Raw genomic sequence first — 15,538 nt, forward strand, 5'->3', positions numbered from 1 at the left:
GCAGGAAACTGCAGAATGTGTTTTGTCAAAATGGAGAACAAAGAGCTAAGGAAACAGTGCTTTACTACTGGAAAGACACATTGAGGAAGACAGTTTTAGTTCAGAGGAGAAACTGCACGACACCAAAGCATTTAAATGGCTCCAAGAGAGCCCGCAGGTGACAAAGCAAGAGCACCACAGACAAAGCCCAGAGAGGCTGCACTCTGCTCTAGTTCAATAATGCAGAAAGAAAATGACATTTAATTAAGAGTCGCCTGCCTTCCAGGTACTTATGACATTGGAATCGGTGTGGACATAAGGCACTAAAGCTGACATCAACATAGTTCACCCAAGAAGTCATTTACTCAAGATTTACAACCCACTGTAAGAGAAAAGTGAAAATTTATGACAGGTTTCCATCTGGCAGGCTAGATCATTAGTATTCACACTGATAGCAGCAATGATTTAAATTTCATAATCTGAGTGAAGATATGCATCAAAAAATTCTTCTAAAATATGTCTAATAGCTCTAACTGACTTCTTTATTAGAGTCAGCCTATGAAAAAAATGTCAGATACCAATGAAGAAGTCATCAAATGTTAATTTCAGTCTATTCCACTGATAGAAATTCATAATAAAGTGGCATCATTACGGCTGAAACCCCCACCCAAACCCTCTGAAAGAGACACAATAAACTAACTACTTTTCATTGCCTTACAAAATAAAACCTGATTGCCTTGTTTGATCTGGTTATGGCAAGCATTTTGAGTCATAACAATGATTATTTATTAAGTACCAATAGCTATTTTGGGGTGATGGAGGGAGGAGAAAGTGCAGCCTCTGGCATGTGTTGTTCAGGGCCAACGAATAAATCCTGTTAACAGAGGGGAAGAAATAAGTATAAATCTCCCACTGCAGGAGAAAGCCTGGGCCATCCATTTTTCTGAATTAAAGTGCACTGTCACTGCAAAATGCCCTCATGTTGTCGGAACAGAACTGTGTAAGAAGATGAACCCTTGATGCCCTGCCTTAAAACCGTGGATACAAAAATGTTCACAATGAAAAGAAATGTTGTTTACATATCAGAAAACAAGCCCAAGACTTAGAGGACCCTCAGAAAATAGTGGGTACCAGTTAAAATTACATTTCACTTTAAAGGAGGTTAATATAATTCCAGGGGTTTCCTGTACCATGCTGCAGAAATAGAAAAGAACAAGAGTTACAGATTCAGGAGACAGGCTGAAATTAAATTTGGTTCCACCACATTTTAGCTCTGTGACCTTGAGTAAGCTATTTATCCTCTCTAGTATTCTATTTCTCCATCTGGAAATAATACCAAGCTCATAGGGTTGTTAGACTATAAGTAGGATGGTTAAATATGAAGTCCCCAGCACAAGGGTTCACAAAGAGTTTGTACCTGGGCAAACCTTATGGGTTTTCCATAGAACAGGAAATATGGGGGGCTCTGTGATGCTCTGAGGCCCTCCACTCCTGAAGTTCACTGTAGGAGTTGAAGGAACAAAGTGTAACACTGTCAATTGTCTGTCCAAAAGCCACCCATCTCTTGTTCTTTAATAAGGAACTGTCAGCAGTCCAGATACATTACACACAATGGGCCCAAGAAAATGGACTCCTCCAAAACTTATGGGAATAACCAAGATTGGTTTTATATTAGGTACAGATGATCATAACAAGTGCTAATTGCCCTATTTCTGGTCCCCGGTCTTTTTCCCAGAAGGCAGCTATGCATTTCCTTGCTTTTCTGTGTTTGGATAAAATCACAGTACTAGTTAAAATTAATGTATCAAGAATACAACTAACATTGGGATTCAATAGACTATATAGCACAATAACCAGCCCAATCATGTTTAAGGTGGTGACTGCTTCATCATTCCAAGTCTTTGAATGATCGTGTAAAGAAAAATTCCAGCCAATTCCCAATGGACACAGAACATGAACAAGTAAACCTCTATCACTGCAAGCTACTGAGATTCTGGAAATGTTTGTTGTTGCAGCAGATCTTGAACTGTCCTAACTAATGCAATAATTTCATTCTACCAAAACTTGGTGAAATACACAAAATGAAGAGAAAGATACCCCCATTCTTCCATTTTTTGTGCATTTGTGTGAGCACTCAATTCTACCAAAGGAAGGGAAGGGATATCAAAGCAGACTTCCCAGAGGAAGTAAGGTTCCAACTGAATTGTGTTCTTAAAATAACTTGAGAGGTTTATCAAATTGACTGGAAGAAGGACTATTAAAATAAAATACATTTTGGACAGAGAAAGTTGATTGAATAAGTGGATGGCAGCAAGATGTGGTACTTTCAAAGATTTGTCCTGAGAGGTAAAACAAAATAAGATCAGAGACATCATGATAAAAGTCCTTATGGAATTTGGACTTGATTAAATATGGAATTCAATGAACCAGAGGCTTTTCAAATGCAAAAGTTGTAACAGTTAGTAGTGAAATTCAGGGCACATACCCCTGGACAACCCCATATTTGGAGTGAAATAATAACAGCAACTTCATCAAAATCATTGATGGCAATTGGCTTGGTATGTTCCATGACATAGAATGGCCCATTACACAGCCTATCCCTCTTCCACTCTGTTCAGGAAAGAAGAGCAGAATTGAAAACTATGAAAAAACTGTGACATGCACATTTAAAAAATAAATTATTACCAATCTTCAATACTTAAATTCAGTTAGTGCACACATTTTAGAACTATCATAGTGTACCCATGGGTACTAACAAAAACCTTCTACCATGGGCACTAGAGCCCTTGGAGGGCTTCAAGAAGAGAAGTGACATAACTATTCACACATTTGAGAGAAATTTATCTAGAAAGAGGTTGATGGAATGGTTGGGGACTGAGGATGGTGAGCACACCATTTAGGAAATGGTCCTATTTATAAGCATCTTATAGTTAACAAAGACAGAGAGGAGGGTGTGCCCATCTACTGAACTCCAAGAAAAATTTATCAAGAGGAAATTGTCTTTCCCAGTGTCTGTGTATTTGAAAACTATTTCCAAATAAAGGATCTTCTTTTCTCCCAGACATCTTTCAAAGGCAGTATTGGATACCTGCTTCTGGTGTTTCTCTCTCCTTGCTATTTCTCTTGTCTTTCCTGTTGCTTTATCTCTTGTTTGGGTAAACTCAGAAATGTGTTTTAATACCTTGGGCAGTGGGTAGAGTGCTGTGTTCCCCTTTCCCTAGAAAATCATGGTGAAAATAGTCCAGGTCAAGATAATAAAGTCTTAACTACAATGGAACAGAGAAATTAAAGGAAGAGAAGGAGAGAGAACTGGTGATGGCTGGTGAGCTTGGTACACCGGGTATGTGGTCAGTGGAACTTATTTTTCTGGTATGATAACAACCTTCCCAGGACGTTGCGGGAGCTCAATAAATAATATGTTGAATAAATAAAATATTTAAGGAAGAAAATGAAAAATGATGCATTTATTTGGAGATGAATAAACAATGATTTCTGCTCTAAAAGAGTTTCCAACATTTCTGCCATCCACAAAATCTCAAAACATGGATGGAAATATTTGGCACAAATGCTACTACCTCCTCTTCATTTTCTGCATCCATAGCAGACATTTTAGGTTAGCCACTCCAATTGTTCATTGTCAAACCTAAACACATTGTCAAAAATCTTCCAAAGATGAAGTTCCAGAAAATCATTGCCAATTGATCAGAGTGGGAGAGAGAAATGAGAGTCAGTCCCCTATTCAACATATTGGCTTACCAATATGTTGAAGGAGTTTAAAAGCAATCAAGCAGCAAACCAAAACAGAAAGAAATAAATTCTGTATTTTATCACTACTTTTCTTTCAATTATGCTTCCTGGGACTCTGTCCTTAACAAAGGAAAACTGGAGCATGTGAGGTCAGCAGATGCTGATTGACAGGTCCCCAATTTCACAAGAAGGAACACTGAAGAGGCCAACGTGGGCTGGAAAAGGAAGGCAAGGATGGAGTGGGAGGGCCAGCCTATGCAAAGTGCTTATTTTGAGTGAAAAAGAATAAATTTGCCCTATTTGTTCTGTTAAAATAAAATCTGCAAGAATACCTCCTACGCAGATATTTTCAGTGTAAGCCATCTAAGGCAAATAAAGGCTATGAAAACCACATTGGAATGGAAAGCAGGAACTAGATCATCTAACCTCACTCTCAGCTCAGAGAATTCATAGAATAATGAGAGATGATCCCAGCCACCTCTCAATTTCCCTATTAGTAAACAGGGAGTCAGAATAACTTCCAATAATGATAATGACACATATTGAACACTCTGTGTAGTAGACAACACTCTGAGCACTTTGCACCTGTTCTCAAAGCCAACTGTGCATCTCCCTGGGAACTGGGAAGAATCAGAGGCATTCCCCTGTTATTTAATTCATATTATTATCCACACAGGACACGACAGAACCAAGGCTCAATAAGTTTAAGGAACCTGTGTTCACATCATGTAAAGAACAAAAAATGGAATTGAACCTGTCTGTCTGCTTCCAAAGCAAATCATAGTTATATAGAAATGTTATGCAGAAACTGCTAAACGTCATTTTTCAAATTACTACCAGGAAGTTGGATTAAGACAGGATTCAGAGAAGAGCACAATGCCAATGTGTCATGGTAACACTTCCGTTTCATACCACAATGCTGACAAGGTTTTGAAAATCAACTCTGTTCAGCAAACCCACCTGTTTAATGGCTACCAGAGTTCTGCTAGGTGCTAACTGACATCAGCATATAAAGGACTTTATGAGGTCTTTATTGACCTGTTAATGTCAATGCTAGCACTAATAGACCAGTGCACTATTCTCAGAGGAACTGTGGAAATCTGTATCCGATGGTGATCACTCAGACTAGCTCAGAAACAGATAACCTGGAACAGCTGCCATCAGATAAATGAGGAACTTTTGCTGGTTAATCTTCCCAGGGCAACATCACATATACAGCAGTGTCCTAGTGGACTGGCTTGCTCTTTTTTTCAAGAAGCAGACAACCCCTTTAGCATTTGAAATGACTAGATGATTTTACATTGCATTGGGCAAGCAATAGGACATTCTGGGAATGTGCTTTCTCGACATTTGGCACTTTAAACCTAGGGGAAGAAAAAAACCTGGCAAAATTATTTGGAAGGATGAAAGATGTGAGCATCATTATGAGCCCCTCTTCAATGGTAAATAACCAGGCTTTTATTGGGTGAGTGTAATTAGAGACAGATTTCAGTGCAGCTTGGATACAGCTGTTTCTGTCCTCCTGGCTTCAGATTGTTGCTGGATCGTTCTGTGACCATTGGCAATTTAGTGGATCAGTTCCACCTCATTGCACCCAGCTGACCTCCTTCTTCACTGAGATGATGGACCTGCCCATGAAGACTGCTCAAAATTCCAAAATGAGGTCCCTAAGTCTCAAAGGCACCTTGAAATATACACTTTGAATGACACACCTACCAGACTTTGTCTTGTATTAGCATTTGTTCTGGGTGTGCTTGTTTTAAGATGTCCTTGGGAAAATGCCCCTACAATCAGCCCAGGGCCTCCCCATCACTGCCAGATAATGAATTTTGCTTCCCAGAGTTCAGAAAGAATTCAAGAAGTGTCCATTGTCTGTTTTTCAGAAAGGAGGTATGAAAAGACCTCTGAATGCCATTAAGAGAGAGACTATCAGCAACAGAAAGACAAATACCAGATAATCTCACTTAAATGTGGAATCTAAAAACATCAAACTTACAGAAGCAGACAGAATGGCAGTCACCAAGGGATGGGGGACAACATGGGGCAAAATGTGTAAATATATACATATACCACCTGCAAAAAAAAAGGGGTGCAAACACTCAAGGACTAGTCAAGGCCCTTTTGCTTTTAAACCATGCTTGCTTATTTCTTATGAGTATGTAATATTAGGATAAAACTAATCTCTAATGTCCTACATACAGTAATATAAAATAATGATGTCACAACGGACCCAAAGTGTCTGTGTAGTGTGGGAAACAGAAATGATGTAAGGACATCTCTGCTTTTGGTGGGTCACTAATCACCTCCACAAAAATTTGGTTCCAAGCTTCAAACTGCCCCCTCCGTACCCACCTTAATAACAAGAAAGCCTCATAAAGGCCTGACCCAATGCTCTTCAGATCAGAAAACCATATTCTGGCCTGCAAACAATACATATAGTATTTGTATTTGTATTTGTTAGGAAAAAAAGAAAGAGAAAATCTCAAGATCAGTCTTTGTTTCTTGGTGTTCTGTAATTTCAATGTTCTTATGATTGGCAGCAATCAAGTGTTATACAGTCAAGAGACGATGGAACCTGAAATGATCCATCTTCATGCTAGGTTATGAATGACTGGGAACAGGCATCATTATTCTGGCCACAGACCTTGCCTCAAGATACTGAACACAGAACTTCTACTTGAAGTTAATTCTACAAATGTTTACTGGATTGGATTAAAATAGATATCACCATACTAAATTTCCGTTTCTCAGATTGCAACTGAATAAGTAATGTTATTTTATTAAAGATATATATGTAGCCATGACTTTGCTTTCAAGGAAACTGCAAATAGAACAGCTTCTTGATGCTGTTAGCATTTGAGTCCTAAATTCAAGGAGACTGAAAATATCACTATATATATATATAGGGAAGGGATCTAGTGAACAGTCATTGTACCGTCTATCTCAAAGGTCACTTGCTCAACCTTCAAGCTAGTGATAGGTCACCAAGACCTCCCTTTCCTTTACCTTGAAGAGATACTATACTTAAGTAAAATCCAAAATTCCTCACAATTGCTACATAACAAATGACCTCAAATCTAGAAATTTACATCAATTTATTATCTCAGACAGTCTTCAAGGGCCAGGAATCTGGAAGTGGTTGCCTGAGTGGTTCTGGGTCCCTCATGTGGGTGCCCTCAAGCTGGTGGTTGGAGCTTCAGTGATCAGAAATGTTGAGTGGAGGTGGAAGATCCACTCCCAAGCTTCTTGAGGCTGTTGACAGAGACTGCAGTGGTTCCCATATAAGCCTCTTCACAAGGATGTTGACAACATAGGAACTAGTTTCCTCCAGAGCAAATGATGATAGAGACAAAGACAGGAAAACCTGGCTACTCCTTGCTTTGATATGCACTCTTGTTCTCTAGAGATCATATTATTTAAACTCTTATGTATAAGGTTTTCAAATGCTGCAGTTCCCTGAGTTTATCATTCTTTAATTGGTGTAGTTAGAACATAGCAGTTGATCCTATTCAGGTGAAGCACATGAAGAAGTACTTTGAATATTTTACACTCTTCATCCTAATCCTGCACTGCACAGTGAAATTTGTTCAGTGGATCTGGGTTCTAGCTCAAATTCTAAACGTACCCTCAGTTTTCTCTTCTTTATAGTAAGTAGCATGTGCTTGGAAGCTCTCAAAAGACTTCCTAAATTCTATGATAAGTGTGATGACACTATCAAAGCATATATGTCTTTTCCTAGCTACTTATCTCTGATCCTTTAGCTACTTCTAAAACCAAATGCTGATCCCTCAGCAACATGTGGGATCCAAAACCTTGATTCCTCTCTGAACCTATTCTCCCTTGAACCGGAGCCCCTTGATCTTTCTGGGTCCTTCGTTCTCTGTTCCTCATAGATATATTAGAGTCAGTTTTCACATATGTTTCTTTATCCTGAATCTTGCGCTGGCCTCCAGGGGCCTTGTGCACATCCCAGTTTCCACGGTTGCCCCCATTCATTAATATGACTGGACTTTCTAACCCACTGAGGCACAAATTCTGTCACATTCGGAGGAGACCAAGGTTTTCTCTTTTTAATTCCCAGATGTTTCCAGAGCCAACAAGAAAAAAGAGGAAAAGGCAGTGTGAAATCTAAACATCTTAACCTGAAGGATGAAATACAGATAATTTTTCCCCATTTAGCTCTTACTGGAAGACCATTCCAAACACATTCTTAAGAATTGCATAAAATATTTTGAATTCTCTTTGATTTTATGGTCAACAAATCATAACTATGTGAGTTTCAGGCTTTAAGGATTAGAGCTGAAGCCAGACTCTGAGTTTATTAAATATCCATTAAATAAAAAGGCAAATAATAATCTGTATATATTATATTCTATTTTCACACACATTCCTCCATTGTTCTCTGTTACATGTTGGGGAGACAATGAATCCAAGAAAGAGATTGTATTGTCTTTACCAGTAAGCAAAGTAACCAAATTATTTCTTTGATAGTCTTTAATTTAATAATGGTGTCTAAATTCCAGTCTTTTCAACTATTAACACACACTTGCTCCTTTGTGCATGCGTGCATGCACACACACATACACACACACACACACACACACCAGGCAACCTTCCAGAAATTTTTTCCATCTAATAACTATCATGACACATTCAAACACTGCTTCTTTCATCAACAAAGAATGACTGACAAGCAAAAATACAATAATTTTACTCCTACTCTAGGGACTTCAGGAAACTTCTCAGGTTGATGAGAGTGATAAAAGTGGGCTCCCTCAGTCTGAGCCTGGTTTCTCCACATTCTCTTAAGACAACTTGTGTCAGAAAAGACTTCTTTCTAATCTTCCTTTTTTTTTTTTATTAAATCCTCACTGATATTTTCCTACAGAAAAACCGGGAGATATAGCTCAGAGTCTGTGGTTAACAGAAGCCCACTTATGCGTTCCTATCAGAGGTTTTTAAACTAAGAGGATTTCTTCAAAGTCTGTGGTGAGACAGTCTTTGTTATGCAATATATCAAGAGAAAGAATGTGCCAGAATTCCTTTCTCCTGAGTGCCTGTCCCTTCTGTTTCCTACTGAACATATTTTAGCTGAAGCTCCATCTGTTTAAATTCACTATTAATTATTTAACTTTTCCTTTGGGGTTGTTAATTGTTGTTAATCTGCCTTCAAAACAGGTTAGCACCATGCAAGCCAATGAACAGCTCAAGGCTGGAATACCATTTCACAAGCCTGCTTCATTAACATAGCTCTTCCAATTATTTTTAATAAAATAATGATTTAAAAGACTGGTTAGAAAGGAACAACTTAATTTTGAAAAAGTAAAAATGATTCCTTTAGTAGCATATTAGTTAAGTATGAGAAATGTGATTTCCTTAACAGTAGATTTCTGTAATTTTATACAGATACATAAACAAAACATAGACTATATATTGAGATTCTGTACAATAACCATTTGCATTTGGGTAAAAGAAGTAAATCAAATCATTTCATAAACTAAATACCAACCCTGGAAAAGGAATAAATATATCCCCAATGTTTAAAAAGAGATACCCATAAAAAGGAACGATAATTTTTTAAAAATGAACAATAACTTTTGAAATCATAATTTATTAGAATCTTTCCCATCTTTTCCTCTGACTGTCCTAAAAGCAGTACCTAGGATACGTCATAAGTGTTCTTTCATTGCCCAAGAATATTTCCCAAAATTCAGTTCTAGATCTCTCTCTCCCTCTGGGGTGCTCATTTGTGTCCATGTCTAAGTCACTATGGCCATGGCTTCCCTAGACACTTCTCCAAACATCCACTAGACAGTTCTTCCCAGAATTCATGACAACTTATCAAAAATCAATATCGCCATTTTCTATTCCAATGAATCTAGCTTCTCCTTCATTTTCCTGCCATAGACATAGAATCACCAGACTTTTAAGTAGCTATGTTGGCCCTCTTGAAAGTATTTCTTTTACCTCCCTCTTTTGTCTACAGGTCAGTTTCCAAATAATGTAGACTCTCAGCAATGTACTTTTTTAAATTCATTTCTTCTTTATCCTTAGCCACCATCACAACTCTAGATGTTGTATTAAACCTAAATTAGTTCTATTACTATTTTCCCATCTCTAACCCCTGACTCCAAAGTACCCCTATTGATTGTTTGGACTCATCAAAGACATCAAAGCCACACACACAGAAACTCTCCAAAAGGGAAAGCATATTCCTGAGTTCTCCCTACGTATCTAAGTTTTCTCTGATAATCATTAAGTAAGTGACACACTGGTCCTTATCCAGAATACCCAGGGGGAAAAAAAGGCATTTTTTCCAACTTCCTTGTACCTAGATTGATGCCATTTGACTGAGTTCTAGCCAAAGAAATGGGAATAAGAATGATATGAGCATACTCCTTGCCTGGCATTTACAAACATCCTACACAATGCCCCATATCTCTTATATTACACTGGAGACCTTCTGTTCCAGAAGATACAGATAAAAGATGATAGAATCATCCTACCCACATTAGACATTCATGGGAGAAAAAAAAATAAGCAATGAACCCCTGAGATTCAAGAGTTGGTTTTTCCAGCAAGCATCATTAGTACCTACCATTACATCTTACTTCCCAATTCAAGTGAGATAACCAGACCTTGGAGACATCAAAGAGTACTTTCATTTATATGCATTTTTAAAAGAGCAATGAGAACTGGAGAATGTGGCTGAACATCAAAATGGGTCTAGAATGAGGAGTTACAGGGACTTGTGATGCACTCAGGACACTGAAAATTAAGACAAAGATAAATGACTCACCTGAATCATTTAAAGTTTAGTTAGCTTCAATCACTTCATATCCAGACCTACTTGATTCTTTCAGTAACAAGAAGACAGGCTGCAGATATCTTGTAAATATTTACCATCACTCTTCTACAAAGATGAAGGAAATCTCTACAGGACCCTTCCCACTTTCTAATTATAATAAAGTGTCCAAATTCTATCTCTTTGGGCCGCCTCCCCCCAGTTCCTTCAGATATTAGTTTGAACTTTCTGCTGGCTCTGAATTTCAGCTTCTTTCCTAAATGGTGCCCTTTAGGTCTTCTTGGGCACCAAGCTGAAACCAAATAAGCCATCTGGAGTTTGCTCTGTCAAGGACATGGGAACTTCAACCTGGACTTCCAGGGTGAGGGGTCCAGCAGCTTCCCCTCAAGAATCTCAAGATGCCTCAATTTCCTAATCCTATTGCACACCTAGAGACTGCCCCATCATTAAATTAACTTCAAAACACTCACTGAAACTTCCTTCTGTTTTCTGCCAAGAATTTGGCTAATAAAAAAAGAAAGAATAGAAACCCTATGGTCATTATAAATTTGACCATTATAAATCTGGAGATACATGAGGTTCAATCAGAAAACATTCCATTTGAGAAAAATAACACAACTAGCAAAATGACTAAAAAGTAGTTCAAACACACTTGTCACCTACCAGATATAAATCTGCATGGAAACAAGGAGCAGTACAGGGTGGCTACAGAAGCAGAATATTTCACATGGGTCTTCCCTGCCCTGGGAATCCAATTGTTAATGACGTTCTATTGAAAAATTGAAATTAGAAAATATCTTTTTATGCCTACTTTCATTGTCATTTCAAAAGACCTAAATATTCATAGAAGCAGTTGTTTACAAATACTGGACCCTCCTGGTTCTTGAACCAAACCCAACTGAATCCAAAGTTGGAAAAGGTCACATCTTCAACGAGTGAATAATATTTCTACCTTTAGCCTTCCAGAAATTCTGAAAGACCTTCTCCCTGCAGACACATCTTTACAATTGATTCCACAGATGGGTATAAGTATGTTATTTGCCCTGGAAACAAAGAAGGTTTGAATTTTTCAAAATACAGTACACTCCACACAGTGAAGACAGGAATTAGGTTTTTGTACTTTAAGCACAGATTTTAACTGTCAAGCAAAGGACAATGAGCCATTCACAATGACTATTTGCAAGGTACAGGGTTAAACTGGTTTTTTCACATGTAGTTAAAACTAGGCAATGAGTCAGTGGAAAAATTCCCCACGAAATGGCTTTTATATGTACTTGTTCATTGTTCGTACAAGCATTTATCTTAAAAGGATATGCTCATCTGTTCCAGTGACTAACATTTACACCTATTGAAACCACAATTAACTCCTATTGAAAATTTTGTTTTCATGGTTATGATGGAACTTAATCATGTTTATGGATAAAGCCAGTTTAGACATTTCAACCAGGCATATCTTGTGGAACAGTCTACATCATTGTGGACAGACTACAAAACACCTTCTAGAAAAAGGCTTTGCATAATATATCACCAATGTGAAGTCAATGTTCCACGGGTAAAGGAGAAGGGAGTGGGTATTCCTGAATATTATTCTTATTTTCAAGTTATATTTAAGGGAGTACTGAGATGTGTGTATGCATATCTATTACACTATTATTATCATGTAGCTATTATTATATATGTAATACAAAGCTGACCTCCCGCCCCTTCTGTTACACCACAACCTAACTTGCCGGTCTGAAAGCTGCTCTGCCCACCCCTTATGTTGCAGGAATTTCCGGCCTACGCTATAGCCATTTCCTGCTTGCCACATTACATCCTAGCTTGTCAGTCTGAACATGCTAGCTAGCTATTGGTTCATCAGTCCGCTTGCAAGTATTCTCCTCTACTATTGGTCCCTTCCAGCCCGGGAGATTCCAATATCTGGGAGAAGCGTCCCGGGCCATCTTTCTCTTTCCCTTCTTTCCAACCCTGGAGCCCATGCACTAGTCGTCCGCATTGCGTGAGGTCCTGTGTCCCTCGTGGATTTCTGGGAGCTATTGTTGGACTGCAACTCAGACTGGGGTCAGAGCGCCAGCTCTGTCGGATTTAAGAGCTGGAGCCACCACGGGTCCTGAGCTGAGCTGCCTTTTTCCTTACAATATATACTATAAGTTTTTTGTTTGTTTGTAGTACCAGGGATTGAATGGAGGAGCACTTAACCACTGAGCCACATCCCCAACCCTTTTTTATATTTTTTTTAAATTTAGAGATGAGTTGCCTAGGGCTTTGCTAGTTTCCTGAGACTGACTTTGAACTTGTCAGCCTCGTGCCTGAGTCTCTCAAACTGCTGGGATTATAGCCATGCACCACCAAGCCTGACCCTACACTATCTACGCTATGTAAATGGGCCTACTACCTCTCCCAGCCAATAATAATCTCTCTCCTCTTTGCAGATAAAAAGAAAAGACACTGGAATATTCATGAAAGAATAGTAATACATATGAGAAAATTTTCCCCAAAACAATGCTGATGTTTAAACAAATGCCTGACAAAAGTTGCAAATGTTTCTCTAATCAACTTTCTTTTGTGAGAAACAAATCTCTCTGTTCATAACTCTGCTCTCCCTGTTTCTCCTTCTAAATCTCTGCATTTATTCATCTTACACATGGTCATAATAGAAGCTCCAGTTACTGATCTCTCAGATTAGGTCCTTGTCATCAAAATTTCTGCTATTTGTCTTAATTCAAATTCCCCCAAATTAGAGTGTTATATTGTGTGCATGTATAAATATGTAACAACAAATCCCACTATTATGTAAAATCATAATGCACCAACTTTAAAAAAAATTTAAAGAGAGAAAATTTCTGATTAGGTACTGGTGAATCAGTGGCTTCACTGGCTTTGGGTTGGGGATTCCTACCTTGCCCAGGCAGCAAAGGCTGGGAGATAGGGATCAGTGGAAATTTCAGGCAATTTAGCTTCCTGTCCAGTCACATAAGAGAGAAACAGCAGGCCTTAAAGTGAGAAGAACAATCTTGACGCTTGACAAGGGCTTCTAACAAACCATATGGTTCAAGATCCAGAAAGAGAGAGAAAGAGGGAGAAAGGAGGTAGCTGGCATCCTTCCACTTCCTGAAGTTTTCCCAAGGACCTCACAGCACCAGAGTCAAGAGTGTGTGAATGTTCCCATGCTTCCTTTATTCTACCCTATCTTTTCCATTCTTCAAAGAAAGCTATCTCTTTGCTACTCATTTTTCTTTAAATGAAGTCTTAGGGAAAGTTCTGGCAAGATGGGGAAGAAACTGAGACTTCTTACTTGAACCAGAAAGAAACAAAAGGCAGATAATGCATACTAAGACAGAAACTTCTGGAAGCGCTGAGTGTGGAGGAAAGTTCCAAAAGTAGTTTGTCAATGTGAGAAGATGGAAAGTTCTGAGGATCAAGCGAAACAGAAAGATATGTGGAAATGCTATTGTGGTTTATGAGGTTGGTTACTTTAAATGTTCTTCCAAAGACCCCAAAAGTAAGAGTCTTATTTAATACATTTTGGATGTGGAACTATGCTGGTATAAAAATGACTTGGTGCTGGTTCACCTCAACATGTGGAGGTTCTACATGCATATGCATGAAGACTGCAATACATTTTCTATTTTTTAAGCCAAATTGAGTGAATTCACATTTCTTGCTTCTGAACCTTTCTTCGAACATCTTCTAAAATCTTCTAAAAATTGAATCGCAAATTATGTTGTTTATTTTATTATATCCCCACTCTTGACTCTAATACAGGGCTAACTACCCTTTTTTAATTCATGAAGAGAAGAACTGGAACTTCAGAGCTCTTTTTGGAATGGTGAAATATGGAATTCGACTTTTCCCTCAGTCTGAACTACTTGTAATTTAGATGGAGTTCTAATATCTGTTGAACGTAAAAACAAACGAATAAACAAGAAGTAGTAAAACAGGTATTTAAAAGTTCTGTCTATGCCTTTTAGTTCCAAGTCCCCTAGCAGACTGGCCCCTTTTCTCACTCCCCTCTCCCTCATTTGATGTCCCTTATTTAATGATACCAAGTTCACTGCCATTTAAGTCTTTCTTTATTCAATAGCTGGGGAAATTGTCATTGGTATGCAAACTGGTCCCAGGCAAGGAACATTACTCTTTAATCTCCTAATTTTAATTGGTATGCCATCGTGCAGACTGGGGCTGCTAATGGCCTAGTTTGTAGATTAAGACCAACAGACCTGAACTGCGGTATGTCATTAGTTACAAATAAAAAGAGGAAAAACACTGAACAATGATAAAAGGGGCCATTCCAAATCAGAGAGAAAATGATTCTTCCTCATCTTCTCCAAGGTTCATGACCCTATTTCAATGTCCATTTGTAACAGGATTCGGATTAATGCTTTCTGCTTGGTCAGATAATTTCAGAACAGTTGGTAAATTGAAATGATTTGCTATGTATATACCAGTGTTATTGGCTGGCCCAGGAAATGTTGCTGAACAATTTGCTCACAAATGACATTGTTCCAACTGATAGAGCTATTTCTTTCACTAGGAAACAAATATTTTAAAATTAAAAAAAAATTTCACTATTTAAGGAAAACAAATTTTTCTTCAATGGAATTAACTATCATTATTTCCAGTGTCTTCTCACCTTCCAACAAGAGCCTAATACACACTAAGATTTCAAGAAGTCTGTCACCGTGAAAAAAAATGAAAAATACAAGTGAAAAAAAATCTTTGTTTAAATACGTAGATGAGAGTGTGTGAGACAGAGATTCACAGATAGATGAATAGTTTTATGAAACAGTAGAATTGTCTGATTTAGGTGTAAGTCTCTCTATCCCTCAAAAGAAATGAGACCACTGCCAAGTACACAAAAGACTACATAAAAATAAAGAAATATTGGATTTCTCTGAACATAAAATGAAGGAAATGAAATATAATAACGTATTCATACCTGTTGTGGGTCATATTGTGTCCTCCAAATGATAAGCTGAAGTCCTAACCCTGAACACCCACAAATCT

The sequence above is a fragment of the Sciurus carolinensis genome, chromosome 10 (genome assembly GCF_902686445.1).
Source record: "Sciurus carolinensis chromosome 10, mSciCar1.2, whole genome shotgun sequence".
Taxonomy (NCBI): Eukaryota; Metazoa; Chordata; class Mammalia; order Rodentia; family Sciuridae; genus Sciurus; species Sciurus carolinensis.